This window comes from Balearica regulorum, chromosome 4, assembly GCF_011004875.1.
Source record: "Balearica regulorum gibbericeps isolate bBalReg1 chromosome 4, bBalReg1.pri, whole genome shotgun sequence".
In the NCBI taxonomy this organism is placed as follows: domain Eukaryota; kingdom Metazoa; phylum Chordata; class Aves; order Gruiformes; family Gruidae; genus Balearica; species Balearica regulorum.
The window spans coordinates 64,282,438-64,296,912 of NC_046187.1; positions in this window are offsets into that span (position 1 = coordinate 64,282,438).

Below are 14,475 nucleotides of genomic sequence, written 5' to 3' on the forward strand. Positions count from 1 at the left end.
AGGCTGTGGACATTTTTGTTATTTTCCATTTGGAGTGTTAGTATATATTTGATAGATTCTTAGGATATCAAGATTAGTCCTAATTCCACCAATAAATATTATTTATGCAAACAGACAGACAGTCTCAGATGAACAAAAGGGAAACTAAGGACTAGAACAATGAATGCTGATGGTTTGAAAAAGTGAAAGTTAACTCAAGATCAGCATTTTAAACCAAATTTTCTGACTTTGATTGCTATGTGTTAGAGTGACATATGTAACAAACAACTTAAAGCTTGTGAACTTTCCTTAAACATGAGACAAGCAGACTTTGACAGATTTTTACCTTTGTTAATATAAAGCAGTAGAAGTTTCTTTGACCTAGTCCCACCAGATGGCCAAAAAGTCTTGCTGTAATTGTGTTTGTACTTTGGTCTTCTCAAAAGGCACTCCTCAAATAGAGACAAAAACGCATTTTTGCTTTAAGCAATGTAAGATGCTGTAGTAATTTAAAATAGTATGGATGAAAAAGAAGGACCACCTCATCAGGAGTTATAATTTTATTCAGTGCTATGTCAGAGCAGCCTCATTTGATTCAGCTCATGGTTGACTGGAATGGAATGAAAATTAAATGACAGTATTTTTCATTAAATGGTGTGTGATATGCAGAGAAGGACCCAGAAAACTTTGCAGTCACCATGGCTGAAACAAGAGGAGAATATGAGGGCAGGATGGAAGGCAGCAGAGGGTGTGGACACAGACAGCTGAATCTTGGGTGCTGGAGAGACTCCCAATAACTCTGCTGTTACTTATACACATTTTTAATGAGGACATCACATCTTGCCCACACACAAATGTAGGTACAGAGCATGTATGACCTCCAACTGGGAAGTTCTTTCAGATGCACTAGTACTGGTGTGTGTTTCAAACTTTGCATACAGGCACACAGAAAATATAAATCAGGAAACACTTGCTTTCCGAGACATGGAGAACTGCAGGCTCAGAGAGAAGAAAACATTACTGGGACTTTTCTCAGTATATTTGGGGGAGTATACAGGCTGCAGATTTTTTTAATGTCATGACATTAAAAAGATATATATCAAGAGATATCATAAACTGCCACATGCGTTTCTCTGTGTAGTATTTAATACTCCAGCAATGCACAAAATACCTAAAATATCCTGAACTGAATATTTTGTAATCCTTTGCATTGTGCATTTTCCCCTGAATACAGAATTTTACTTTCACATTAGTCTTTAGAAACTATTCCAGATAATTTTCCTGAGTAGTGCTGTTTACAGGCATAAAGTAGTATGATGTGATACTTGTTAATTTCAGCTTTCGTTTTATTGATATGAAGATTTGCTGCCTATGATAGAGGATGATTTCTTCATGCTATTTTATGTTCTTTTTTGTCTTTAATCTATCTGTTCACTGGAAGTCTAATCAAGGATTTTAAAGCATAAGGATAATTTCTGTTTTGGACTAAACTCCCCTCTGATGGTAATTACCTTGAAACTGGAAAATTCTGCTAATGAATGAGTTGAAATTTGACAAAAAAACATTTTCTTATTGGTGTTTTCATTTCTGAAATATATTGATACCATCTATTTTAGTATCTATTTGATCATGCTGCACAATCAATGCTATAGTATTTATCTTCCAAAATATTGAGCTCTCATTCCCTCCCTGTTTCTAAATAATTTTCTAACAGACAGTGAAATGTGAGGATCCTCCCAAAGAGCTATGCTTCCCAGTTTGCTATGCTATACAAATATGCGTATATATGCATGTACCACCTCCCTGAACATGTCTTCTTTCAAGCCAGAAATTTTGTCTTCATTTAATTTAAAGAGAGCATTGGTTTGTCTGTAATCTCCAGCCATTTACGTGCACAATACAGACAAGAGAAGGATACTCATGTGTCTAGAGTATCAAGATGTGCTGGATCTATTCTACATTCCAGGTAAGTTTCTCATTTGGCCTGTATCAGATTTACTGTGTGAGAACTGACCATTCATCTACAATATCCCATATAGAAATATGACAGCTTTCCAAGCCTTTCCAAGCAGTTGTACACCCATGAGCAGTATAAGGGCTGGAAAGAGATTTCCGGGGAGAAAGTTCCTTTGGAAGAGTTTGGGCTTTGAGCTAAAAAGTAGACTTAGGGAAAAAAACAGGTTTCCAGTGAGAATAATATCCTTTAAGGATATTCCTTGATAATGGAAAACAAATTAAGACATTGCTGATTAATTATTTTATTTTAGTTGAGGTCTGATAACTATTTCAACAGGACTGGCCATGAACTTCTCTGTGGGAGATGCCCTTAACAGGAACTGATTTTGTTAGTGTTTCTCCAGGTTTCCCTTCTAGTCCCCAGCCATAATTCAGCTATCTCTTGGACTGAGATGGAGTCAGCTACTCTTCAGGCAAAGGTCTTGCCATCAATGTAACTGATATGAAATAGCTGGCTTTGACATTTAAAAGTGTGGGGAACTTGCATGCCCTCTACTAGTTTTCTTGTAGACACTGAAAATAATGTTATCGGTAAAAGTCTGGCTTTTTGTCAGGTGTAAATGGAAAATATAAGTTCACTGTCCCGCTTATCAAAATGCACGAGAGCTTATTTCTCCAGTGAATGGAGTCACTGTAGAGGAGTAAAATGTAGGCTTTTACTGTCTTTCAAAGTCATGATATATTGAGAGATGACAAACATCTCACAGCTTTATAAACATAGCTATTTAATTTAGAACACATTGCCATTATATCTTATAAAAAGACAGTTAGATGTAACAATCCTATTGCTATAAAAATAAAACATGTTTAAATGAGCCAAATTTATTCTTCCCATTTGGGCTGTGTAAGACTCTTAAAAATGGTGGGCAAATACCAGACACTGAAAGTATCCAAAATTATTGCATTCTCAAATTACGCTTATAGCAGTTCTTAGGACATACTTGGCTGGTTCTTGTCAGCTCCCTCATCCTCTCTTCTGTTCACATGTGAACAAACAACCTTTTCTCAGACAAAGTAGATCTACTCCTCGATATACCGCAGTGATCCGTTCATGAGATCATGGAACTGCTCTATAGAAACTTGTGCTAACTTCAATACCTCATCTAATCTTATTTTTAAAAGCAAATAAATGCTAATAGGACATAATGACAGACTTTCTCAGATTTATGGTACAATTGTGCACTTGTAGAGGAAGGGTGCCTTTACCCTCAATCTTTTTCTTGCCTTTTGGGGATCAAATATTCCAGCCTGCCTCAGCTATTCCCCTCCTCCTGACAGCTCCTCTTCAGTTCTCATTTTAGACCATGATGAATTGAAGCCATAGTTGCAATTCTGTGTAAATATATCACTTCTGAATGTGAGAATTAGGAATAATCTAGGAATATGATTTGTATTATTATTCAAATCTGAACTATTCACATTATTTTTGACCATTTTCTGCAATATTGCCTTTAACGAGTAATTAATATTCTTTTGAACTAACATAAGCTAGCCACCTTAGTACTTTTCCTGGACTTTGTCAAGGAAAGCTAAGACAGTTCTGGTAAATCACCAGTTATTGTAATCAATAATAGCATGAGTACAATAAGTTGCAACCACAATATTTTTGTCTGATGTTATGGAAGATATAGATACAAATAATGATACCTTTGAGGTGAAAACTATGGTTTGCTTTTTGGACTTGATCTCAATGTGAATGACATCAATGAAGAGCCTTTTTTCCTTTATATTATGCTTTGGAGCAAGCCTAATGACATCAATTAAGAGACTATTTTCCCTTACATTATGCTTTGGAGCAAGTCTTAAATTACAAAAATGTAATTACTCAGGCTTTAATTTGACAATATTGAGGTAAAAATCAGACCTAAATTATTATCAAGCATTTTGTGTTTCTGGATCTCAGAAATGGGTGGGCACATCCCAGCCATTCATTATCTCTGCCAAAAAGGTAAGTGGTCTATTCATTATTATTTTTCACAGGAAAATGAAGAAAATAAAGAAACTTTACATAGGTTAAGAATTATTAAATATTTTTTTACAGATAGAGAGGGTCAAATAAAACAATGGATTTTAACTTGGTTGAATAGTTAACTGGATCATGGACACAAACTGCATAGTTTATTGTCAGTGGACTTGTCACTCAGTAAGACCTTATTGCTGAGCAGTTGTCATGGTTTAAAGCAGCAGGCAGCTAAATCAGCCACACAGCCATTCACTCACACCACCCACCACACCACCACCCCCAGTGGGATGGGGGAGGGGATTGGGAAAAAAAGTAAACCCCGTGAATTGAAATGAAGATAGTTTAATATGACAGAAACGGAAGATCATGATGATGATGATGATGGTCGTGATGATGATGATGATGGTGATGATGATGATGATGATGATAAACAAAACAAGTGATGCACAGCACAATTGCTCACCACCTGCAGACCACAGGTGCCTAGCTAGTTCCTGAGCTGTGGTTTGAAGCCCTGGCTAGTTTACCCCCAAGTTACATACTGAGCATGATGTCACATGGTATGCAATATCCCTTTGGCCAGTCTGGGTCAGCTGTCCTGGCTGTGTCCCCTCCCAGCTTCTTGTGCACCCCCAGCCTCCTCACTGGCAGGGCAGTATGAGAACATGAAAAGTCCTTGACTTGGTGTAAACATTACATAGCAACAACCAAAACTGTTATTAACGTTTTTCTGATCCTAAATCCAAAATACAGCGCTGTACCCACTGCTAGGAAGAAAATTAACTTTATCCCAGATAAAACCAGGACAGTAATGATGAAAATTACATGTGTTACAATTTGACTTTTACATGATAATACAGCAAGATTTTCATGTCTTGTTACTGGCCAGTTTATGGCAACATTTTTCCTTATAATTCCATTTAAATTCCTACCAAAACAGATAATGCCTTTGTGCTGAAGTGCCTCATTTCCTTTTTGTTTGACGATGGAAATGGGGGATGTAGACAGGATAACAGAAAATAGATTGTAAACCACTGATGTATCCACATGGGAGAGAGGGTGTATAAGCCACCTCCTCCCAGCTTCATGCTCTTTCACCCACTCTTCTTCCCCATAATATGAGGTCTTTGGGTCTTTTCTGGACTTCACTAATTACCTTTCCCTGGCAGCAGGAAGGACCTGTTTTCCCACAACACTGGCCAGCTGCCTTTGCAGCTGCCTGAACCCAAAGTTAGAGTCAGGAGATCCAGCTTCAAAAGTTGCCGTTTTGCGAGTGGCAGGTGTGCAATTTGCACTTGCTCCATAAGCGTCTTTTTCCTTGACAGTCTGAAGTTGGTCACACAGGCTTAGGTGAAAACAGCCCCTTAAGAAAAGAGGGAACAAGCTTGGGGCTCCTGATGTGCAGAATGACAAGAAAACCCTTTTTCCTGTATCCTCAGCCCATATAGGAATGGTGAGGAAGAAATGAGAGAGGAAGCAACAGATTTGGGGTCCAGTTTTGGAGTGACAGGTTTTGATGTGAATCCAGCAGCTTGTGGAAATATTTAAGGAAGGAATCATGACCTGTACTGTACAGACTACTACTGTTTGTCGTAGCAGTTAAATTAATAAAGGTATATCTTAATTTCATGCCTTGAATCTTGGCTTTCTTCCTGTGCATTTAGGAGAATGAGGTGTCTTGTGGAACAATAAATCAATGTCTGACTTGACCCATGGGCTGAAATTTAAATTTAGAAAGACTACTTGTCAAAAATAGCTTGTCTGCAAAACAAGTGTTTGTTGTTACACTTAGTTATGTTTAAACAATAAGCAAGGGTGGAATGAAAAACAGAGGAATGTTTCCTTATTCTTGCGGTGAATATCCTCTGGTTCCTCTAAACCAGCCTGCGCCCAGACTCTGAGCCAGCAGCAACTGAAGTGTGTGGACCATCCTTGCTGGAAGCTATTTTTCTGGGCTCTTGGAATGTTGCTACCTAATTCCTCTGGATGTAAATATAAATTATGCAATAACAGCCACTGACAAATCAACCCAAGGCTGAATACTACCTAAAGATGGCAGCAATAAAGACACATCTGACTTATCTAGTTTATTCTGACAAATTCTGGGAAAATATTAGTAAGCACTTTTGTAGACACTAGTTTGAGGCAGTACTACTTCTTGGCACTTACACTGCTAGAAATAGAAAGGAATAGTTTAATTCTAGGAATGACAAATAACCTGTTTGTTTGTGGTGAGCCTGAATTTTTAGCAGCAAAGTTTAAAACAAACTCCTGTCTCCCATGCTAGCCACAAAGTTTGTGAATCTGCTGAATATCCTCTTTGCTAAGTATAACTCAAACATATAGATCAGACAACATCCACCTACAGTGTTTTGTAAGGGCTACTCAACTGTTCAGTTATTCTAACTTGCTATGTCTAGATTCCCTTGATGGGAAAAACAAAAACCCCAAACCCCAAAACAACAAACTTCCAAAGATGGTGTTAAGATGTACTTTAATCCTTATTTAGATTATTTTTGTTGTGCCCAGTGAATTTCTCACAATTTGTATCCTCTAATAAGATGCTTTGAAGCATTTTCCTATGTTTTATTTTGCTTGGAAATTAGTATCTTAAATCCCTGAAACCTAGGTCTCATAAAAATAATGCTTACCCACTGTTGTTGGCTGGCGAATGACAATACTGAGCATATTGTTCATAGAAGGGGGTCATACTTTGCTCTCCTTATTAGCTTCAGCTTTATCTTTTTAATTTCCTGTACGTGCAACAAAAGTCAGAGGATTTGGCGACACTCGTATAAAGGATTAAATCCTCAGTGGCTGTTGGATGCTGCAGTTAGGAAAACTTCTGCAGAGCAGACACTTGTTCTCACTGACAGCGCTAATATTGGATTTTCTATTTTAGAATACATTTGTGTGGTCCACAGCATGGGTGTTACTGAAGCTCAGGTACAAATATCTTCACTAACTTTCACCTGGTTTGATCAGTAATGGTGAAAGTATAGTTATCAAACCCTATATTTGTCCTGCAGCGCTTTGCAGTCTGTGTTCAAATTTGTTCTGCCATAACTGTAACTGTCATGTTGTTATTCCTATCCAAAACTCCTAGCTCAAGCATCTCACAAAATATGGTTGCACTTTGGACTACCATACATATATTTGTATTTAAAATGCTCAGTAAAGAAGTTAATAAAAACCAAGGATGCTTATGCATTTTATTTTTTTTTACTTCAAAGTGCTAATATGTGATGTCATTTCTTTACTTAGCTACACCTGACAAAGTCATTCTGTAGTCATTTAATTCATTTCTGACTTGCTGTAGAGCAAACAGAAACTAAAGATGATAATAATGAAAGCCACATCTGTTAGAACTCTTTCAAAACATTTATTTTACAGACAGTTAATTCATTTCAAACAAACTTTGGCAAAACTAAATATTTCTGTTTATAAAAAAAAAAAAAAATTAGAGGATGACAAATGAATAAACTGGATTTTGGTCAGGAAGGACAACAAAGTAGTTTACCCAACTTACAACGTGAAACAAACGTATGTCTATATTCTTATTTGGTAGTCCACAATACATTTAATATAGCTATATTATAACCATTCCCATGCTATGCTTATTGAAAGTGTATGATCTTGTGTAATGTTGCAGCAATTTTCAGTCCAGTCTTTCTGGACTTGGACTGATTCATAGTGACACGTTAATGATTTTTGGATTTATAGCAAAGAGCTAAAACAGAATACAGGAAAATCGTGATGGATTATCCTAGCATAGTGATAAAATATGAATTCCTGATTGAAAATTCAACTGTAGAAAAAGAAGAGGAAAAAAAAGAGAGAAGAAAAAAGAAAACATGAAAAAGAATGAAGAAAAAAAAGGAAAAGGAACAGGAAAAAAGGAAAAAAGAAAATGGAAAAATAGAAAAATGGAAAAAAGGAAAAGAAAAGGAAAAAGTAAAGTGAATAAAAAAATCAAAAGCTAAAGAAGAAGCAAAAGCAAGAGAAAAAGGAAGAGAAAATGAAAGAAAAATGAAAACAAGGAAAAGGTAAGAGCAAACTGGAAAAAAAAAGAATGGAATAAATAAATATTTTAACTGGAAAGTAAAGATCTATGTAAATTGGCTTTTAAGTTTATTTGCCCAAAATCTGATGGTTTTTGTTGTTTTGTTTTGTGGGGGTTTTTTTGTTTGTTTTGGTTTGTTTTGGTTTTTTAAACACAATACTTTAAATATAACTCTAAGAAATATACCTGTATTAATCGATCTGTGTTAACCCAGTACTGGATCCTGGCCTCTGCTCAGTCACTTCAGTAGAGCAAACCTTCCTCCTCAGTTGGGTAGAACAAACTGTCATATCCATTTCACAGGGCCATGGATAAGAGATAACAGAATACGCCAGGCAGGCAGTAGCTGTAATCACGATCCAGTATTGCTGCTTAGTTGCTGGCCGGGCTGGAGATCGCAATAGGGGAAACGGTACTGTGCTGCTCGGGGGAGCACATGGGCGGCCTTTTCACGTGTCTTATCAGGACTTCACAGGACCGGTAACCGCCAAATCCTCCTAAGATCTGTTACTGTTGGGAGGTTTCTTCATACGTTCAAACACTGTTAGGCATTGTACAATCCTAAAGCTAAACAATTACAGTTCAAAAATAAATTCTGTGATTGGCAAACCTGAAAAGCTTTTCATTTTGACTATGTAAACTGTCTGAAATGTTTGCCACAAAACAGGTCTATTATAAACTTGGCATTCGGACAAGGGTAATACAAACACTTGTGAAGGTCTAGGGAAGCCTGGAAGATATTTATCATTTTAAAATCAAAACTATATGGCTGTATAATTCTGTATTGTTTTGACTCAAAACTAAGTGGAGCTTTCTAATTGTTACTGAATTTGATAAGCCCACTGAACTCAAGGACATAAATTGAATCTAAATGCTTTTGAAAAGAAGGAATTCCATTAATTCTGAAACTAATCCATGTTTAAAAGGATTTGGCACAGAAAGAGTTAGATCTTCAATTGCATTAAATGTAGCAAGTACAAAATCTGCCTAATCTCTTCCTTGAAAACACACCTTTAATTGACTATATCTTCTTCCACTTCTTCCTTGAAGAAACAGAAATACTATTCTATTCAAGTAATCATCCTGATCTCTTATTCTGTTCCTACAGTGATGCTTTGCATAGCATAATATAGATTTATACAGTACTTTATATGATGGCAGTTTTACCAAAGACATTTATCACTCTTTTTATGATGTAAACACAGAAATTGATACCTAATGTATTTACTTTCACTGCACATAACAATATTTATAATGTATACCGCTCCCAAAAAGAGTTTTGTAATTCTAAGGAATTTGTCCCAATAAAATACTGTTAAATCTACGTTCACAGATAAAATACAATAGGAAGATAGAGTTAATTTGACCAAAGTATTTACAATTTTTATTCTATTAGACATTTTCTTTTGGTGGGGAGGAAGATAGAAAGTAAAATAAAACCATACAACAGATCTTTCCATCCATAGTTATTAATAATAACAACTCCATTTTATTACTATTTAGTTCAGTATTATTCTTGTTAGACCTTTCTTTACACGGCACTCTTTCTACAAATCTAATGTGTTTAACTTTATTGTTCTTTCCTAGTTATCTTTGAGGATAACCTAAATTTTATATTTTCAAATTTCCCATTAATTTGTGACTTTTTCCCATTTCCTTCTTCTTTTTTTTTTTTTTCACTGAATCAGTTTATTAAGACAATATGTCACTGAGCTGTCCACAAAAAACTTTTTCTTTACTAATTTCAAATTTAATCAAATTCAATTTAATTTAGGATTTTATCAATGTCAGAGCAGCTGTTTCCTTCCAGTGAACACAGATGACATTTCATCCTCCTTAGTTCTGCTAATAAATTTAGCAAAATTATCTGAATTTTTCAGTCCTTGCCTTAAGTATTGCACCTCAGCTATTAGTTTTGCTACCTCATAATCTCTATTTCTTGGATATAGATACCTAATTACACACAATCTTGTCCCTATTACTGCCCAGTTGGTACCCTTATATCTTCTCACACTGAAAATTAGCGATTCTTCATGTAGCTTAATGTTTTTAGTGCATAGCTACAGTTTATCATCTCTCTCTTTTTTTTTTTTTTTTTTTTTTTAATGAGTAAGAAACATAGCTGTGAGTGATTTTTACAAAAGGATTTAAAGCACCTTGGCACATTGTAACTACTTAGTCTGATTATCCATTGTATTTTTTATTTCCTCAAAAGAGCTCATTGGAAAGAAAGTTTTCCTTTGCAGTTTTTATACATCTCTTGGTGTTCTGTAAATTTTCTTCTGAAGAGTAATTTTTCCTCAGCAATTACCTCGTTATGAAGCAAAACTTGTCAGTGAGTAAGTTATTCATCTTAGTGCAATTTTTCAGAGGTTCGTGCAATGAAGGGGGATTCTCACCTTCCAACACAGCACTTGATCAGAGTGTTTTGAGAGCATAGCAAGGCTGAGGTCTCTCAGATGGATATCAAGGAGTCCTGATGACTTATTGCAATAACTCATTGCATATTGTATTAGCAGTATCATTTGTTATATCATGTTTCTGTTAATGTGTAATAGCAAAGTCACTCTAAATTTCATGTCCTAAAGAGAGTACGTAGCATAAAAATGTCCAATAATGTAATGAAGTAGTACCAAAAGATGTGTGAGGTCAAGACTTTCCATATGGTACAGTGGCTAGCAGAGTTAAATTAAGGGAACTCTTGAGAGAATGGTGTAATGTAGATAAATCTGACAAAGGTGCCTTTGAGTTTGACGTTGTTGTTGACTTCTGTCTTTGCACGTTTCAATGCTGGCATAGAAGACTTTATTAATACAATTCTTTCTAATATCAATCCAAAATGAAAAAAAAAAAACAACCACAAACTGAAAAAAAAACCAAACCAAAACAACACATCAATTTTGAATTTATAGTAGAATAGACTATTTTGGTTGGAAGGGACCTACAACAATCATCTAGTTCAACTGCCTGACCAATTCAGAGCTGACCAAGTTAAAGCATGTTGTTAAGGGCATTGTCCAAGTGCCTCTTCAACACCGACAGACTTGGGGCATCGACCACCTGTCTAGGAAGCCTGTTGCAGTGTTTGAGACCAAAAGGCTATGTGGCTTTGTAAAAGACATTGCTAGTAATTAGTTAAGGGGAAAATGCAAACAGTATGTTAGAAGGTAAAAAAATTACATACTTCCAAAATGATAAGAAGCAGTGAGGATGCGAAGGGTGAAATAGTGTCTTCAGATGGCAAGATTAAGGCTTATTTATCAGCTCATAGAGGACTCAACTATCAAACCACTGAAACTACAGAAACTAAACTACCATGTTCATGCAAAAGTAAAGGCTGGAAACCAAAACCCAACTTTGAACCAATAAATCCTGGAGAAATAAAAGGCATTGAATGGCAGTAATAGGCAATTAATTTATCAAAGTTCAGACATGCCCTGTTTCCACTTTTATTCCAAGAAGATAAGGGACACATTAGAAATATTTACTAGGAAGGAACTCTCGGGAGTGAATATGACCAGATAAAAAAGGTGACTGAAAACTGTTATCTGGAGGGATTCTCAGTCAGGGGACAGTCATAACACAGAGTAGCTCTGACAGCACATGTGTGGCAGCCTGGGATACACAGAGCCTTACTGACATTCATGACATAAAGTAAGGCAGAAAGGATTCAGAGTCAGCCTGTTCTCATCACCCCTGAAACATCAGCCTATTTAATAAAACAGTTGTAACTGTAATGTTCCCATACTATCTCCTCATCTCTGACAAAGCCTCACTCTAAACACTTGCAAAAAATTGCTCAAGGATTTGATAACAGCTCATCACATTTTTACTGAAGGCTGACATGCAAAAATAATCTTGTTGCTTAACAATGTCCTCGGGTCCCTTGAGCGTGCCACCTATACGCTACTGCACTATCTCTTAGGCCTCTTATGTAACATCATTAAAATATTTTTAAAGCTTATCTGTGTATTTCCTCTGGTTTTTTATTTCCTTCACTTTCCATAGCTTCATATTCTACCTGCGGTAACTTAGATTCCTTCTCACTTTTCCTGTGTCTTTTCCCATTATGTTCCTCACCAGTAAACCTTCTGGAAACATTAGTTTCATTTGTTTCATTTCTTCTTCAATATTATATTATTAATTTGCAGTGGCTGAATGGTCCATGTTGACTGCATGGGCACGGGCAAACAGGACCTCACAGCCCAGTGTAACTTTCAAGAAAAGCCCTGCAAGCTTTCTTAATAGGAACTCAGGGCTTCATTGGAAGATCAAGTTTTACAACCTTCTTCTATGAAACTCAGCTGATCCTCAACAAGGAACTGAAAATCTGGCTCCCCAAACACATGAATTTTCATTTATACTCATCTCGCTACTCTTTATTTTTATTGTTCACTGATGGTTACTAAGGAATAGTAATCTCATCTGGATATAATAAGAAATGACTTTAACCTTTCCTCAAGTTCAAGATTTTTGGTTGGTTTGGTCAATTTTCATGAACTACAAGGTTTTGGCAGGGACTGTGTCAGAAATACCACAAAATATATCTGTTCCCACACTGTTGCCAGCCTAGTTTTCAAGCCAAATAGGTTTGGCTAAGTTCAAATAAATTTTACATGACTGTTCTAATTTGCAGATGGGTATGATGAATGAAGAAGCACTGCTTAAACTTCTCAGGGTCATCCATCCTATGTAGCTTTTATGGCAGCTTGTTTCTTGATACATTAAGATACTAGAAAAGATGATAAGACAAGTAGAGCCAATGTGAGAGATGGGTATTATTTACTCATTTGACCCTGACTTTGCAAAATGATATGGAGATAGATGCCTTGGATTACACAGTCCAGCAGGAATATATAGGGGGAGCAATAACTTTTCCATGCTGTATCTCTCTTGCAGACACATGGGAATAAATATATGGTAAGTATGATGATGTTGTATGCACTACATGTGGGTAACAGGGGATAGGATGATAAACTACAGTCTTGGCTTTCCCCTAACATATTAGTATTATGACACCATGCATATGCTTTTTTCTTCCACGTTAAGATGGAATGAGGACTTTAATCATACTGCTTTCATAAAATGTGCTTGGGATGACATTGGTTTTGTTGCTTGGTGCAAGCGATTTGTTGCCAAAGCAAATTTCAGTTTGTAGATGCAGAGAATAGGAAGTAGTCACTGGGTCCTTGCACGCACTTAGCATTCTGCCTGCATGAGCAAAGACCTCCAGTGCAACTGTGAGAGAAAGACCTGGCCAGATACTTGCAATCAGCTGCCATGGTTGACACTTCCAGCTTAGCAAAACAATCGCTTTTCCAGACAACACTCCGAGTCAGTGCATATGGACTGACCTTGCGAATTCTGGTTACAGGGAGATTTATGCACAAGGCTATGCAAGGGGAATATCCAAAGAGCTATGAAAGCTGCCAGGTGGGGACAAATAACTGGAGTACACATGAAGCCTTGAATCTCGGAGAAGGAGACCTGTTCCCATTGGGTGGGTGCTGAACATCTGTTGAGGCAGATGATTCACGGCCTTCAAGTGACCACTATGGAATCTTCAAATTCTAAAATTGCATCTGCACCACACTAACCAAAAAGTCCCTTTCGTCTGGGCCTTGAACCATTCTGCAAGTTCCTGTAACTGCAGCCTCATTTACCACTGTTTCCACTTCCAGGTTAACCATGCTGGCCATTGTACTAAGTGAATCTGAGGTGATCCAATTCCCATCATATTTTCAGCCCAGGCACTCTCTTCCTTTACTACCACTTGGATTTTTCCAAATTATAGATAGGAAAGAATCACAGGGTGCATTTGCTGCACTTATAAAAATGGTCATTGTGGTTCTGTTATATTTTAGTGTGTTTACTTCAGTCATAAAAAAAATGGAAAAATAAAGTAAAAATTAATTTACAGTCAAATGCTAAACCAATTTAATTATTAACTAAAAGGGAAAATGCCAAAATATAAGCAAGGAAACAAACAAAATAAAACTTTTAATGTTGTTCTGTGGTTCAGACAGGAGACGGGGAGTTGTTCTTGGCACTGTTGTGTTTTTTTCTGAGAACTTGGTTGGGAAACATATCTCAACTATGCATTTAAGTCACAGCACATTGCAGAGGGTGCAAAGGCAAATCGTTTCTTCAGCTTCAGTTCTGGATTAAAGCAACCACATATGCTGTGTTTATGAGGTCAATTCAAGGTTTTTCTCATATCTCAGTGTCCCAGAAATGCCTGAAAATATCTTGTTTTTCATTTCATCAGTGAAAGCATTCTGATTTTGCTAAAAACTAAACCATTTACTTAAGATGTATTACTACTTTGAGAATTTTCTTTGGCCAAGATTATCTAAAAATGACGGGTGAATTCAGAACTAGTTTTTATAGGGTCTTTTTTCTTCTTTTCCAGAGCATATTTAGGTCTCTAAAGGATTTCAAGCAGGAAACAAAA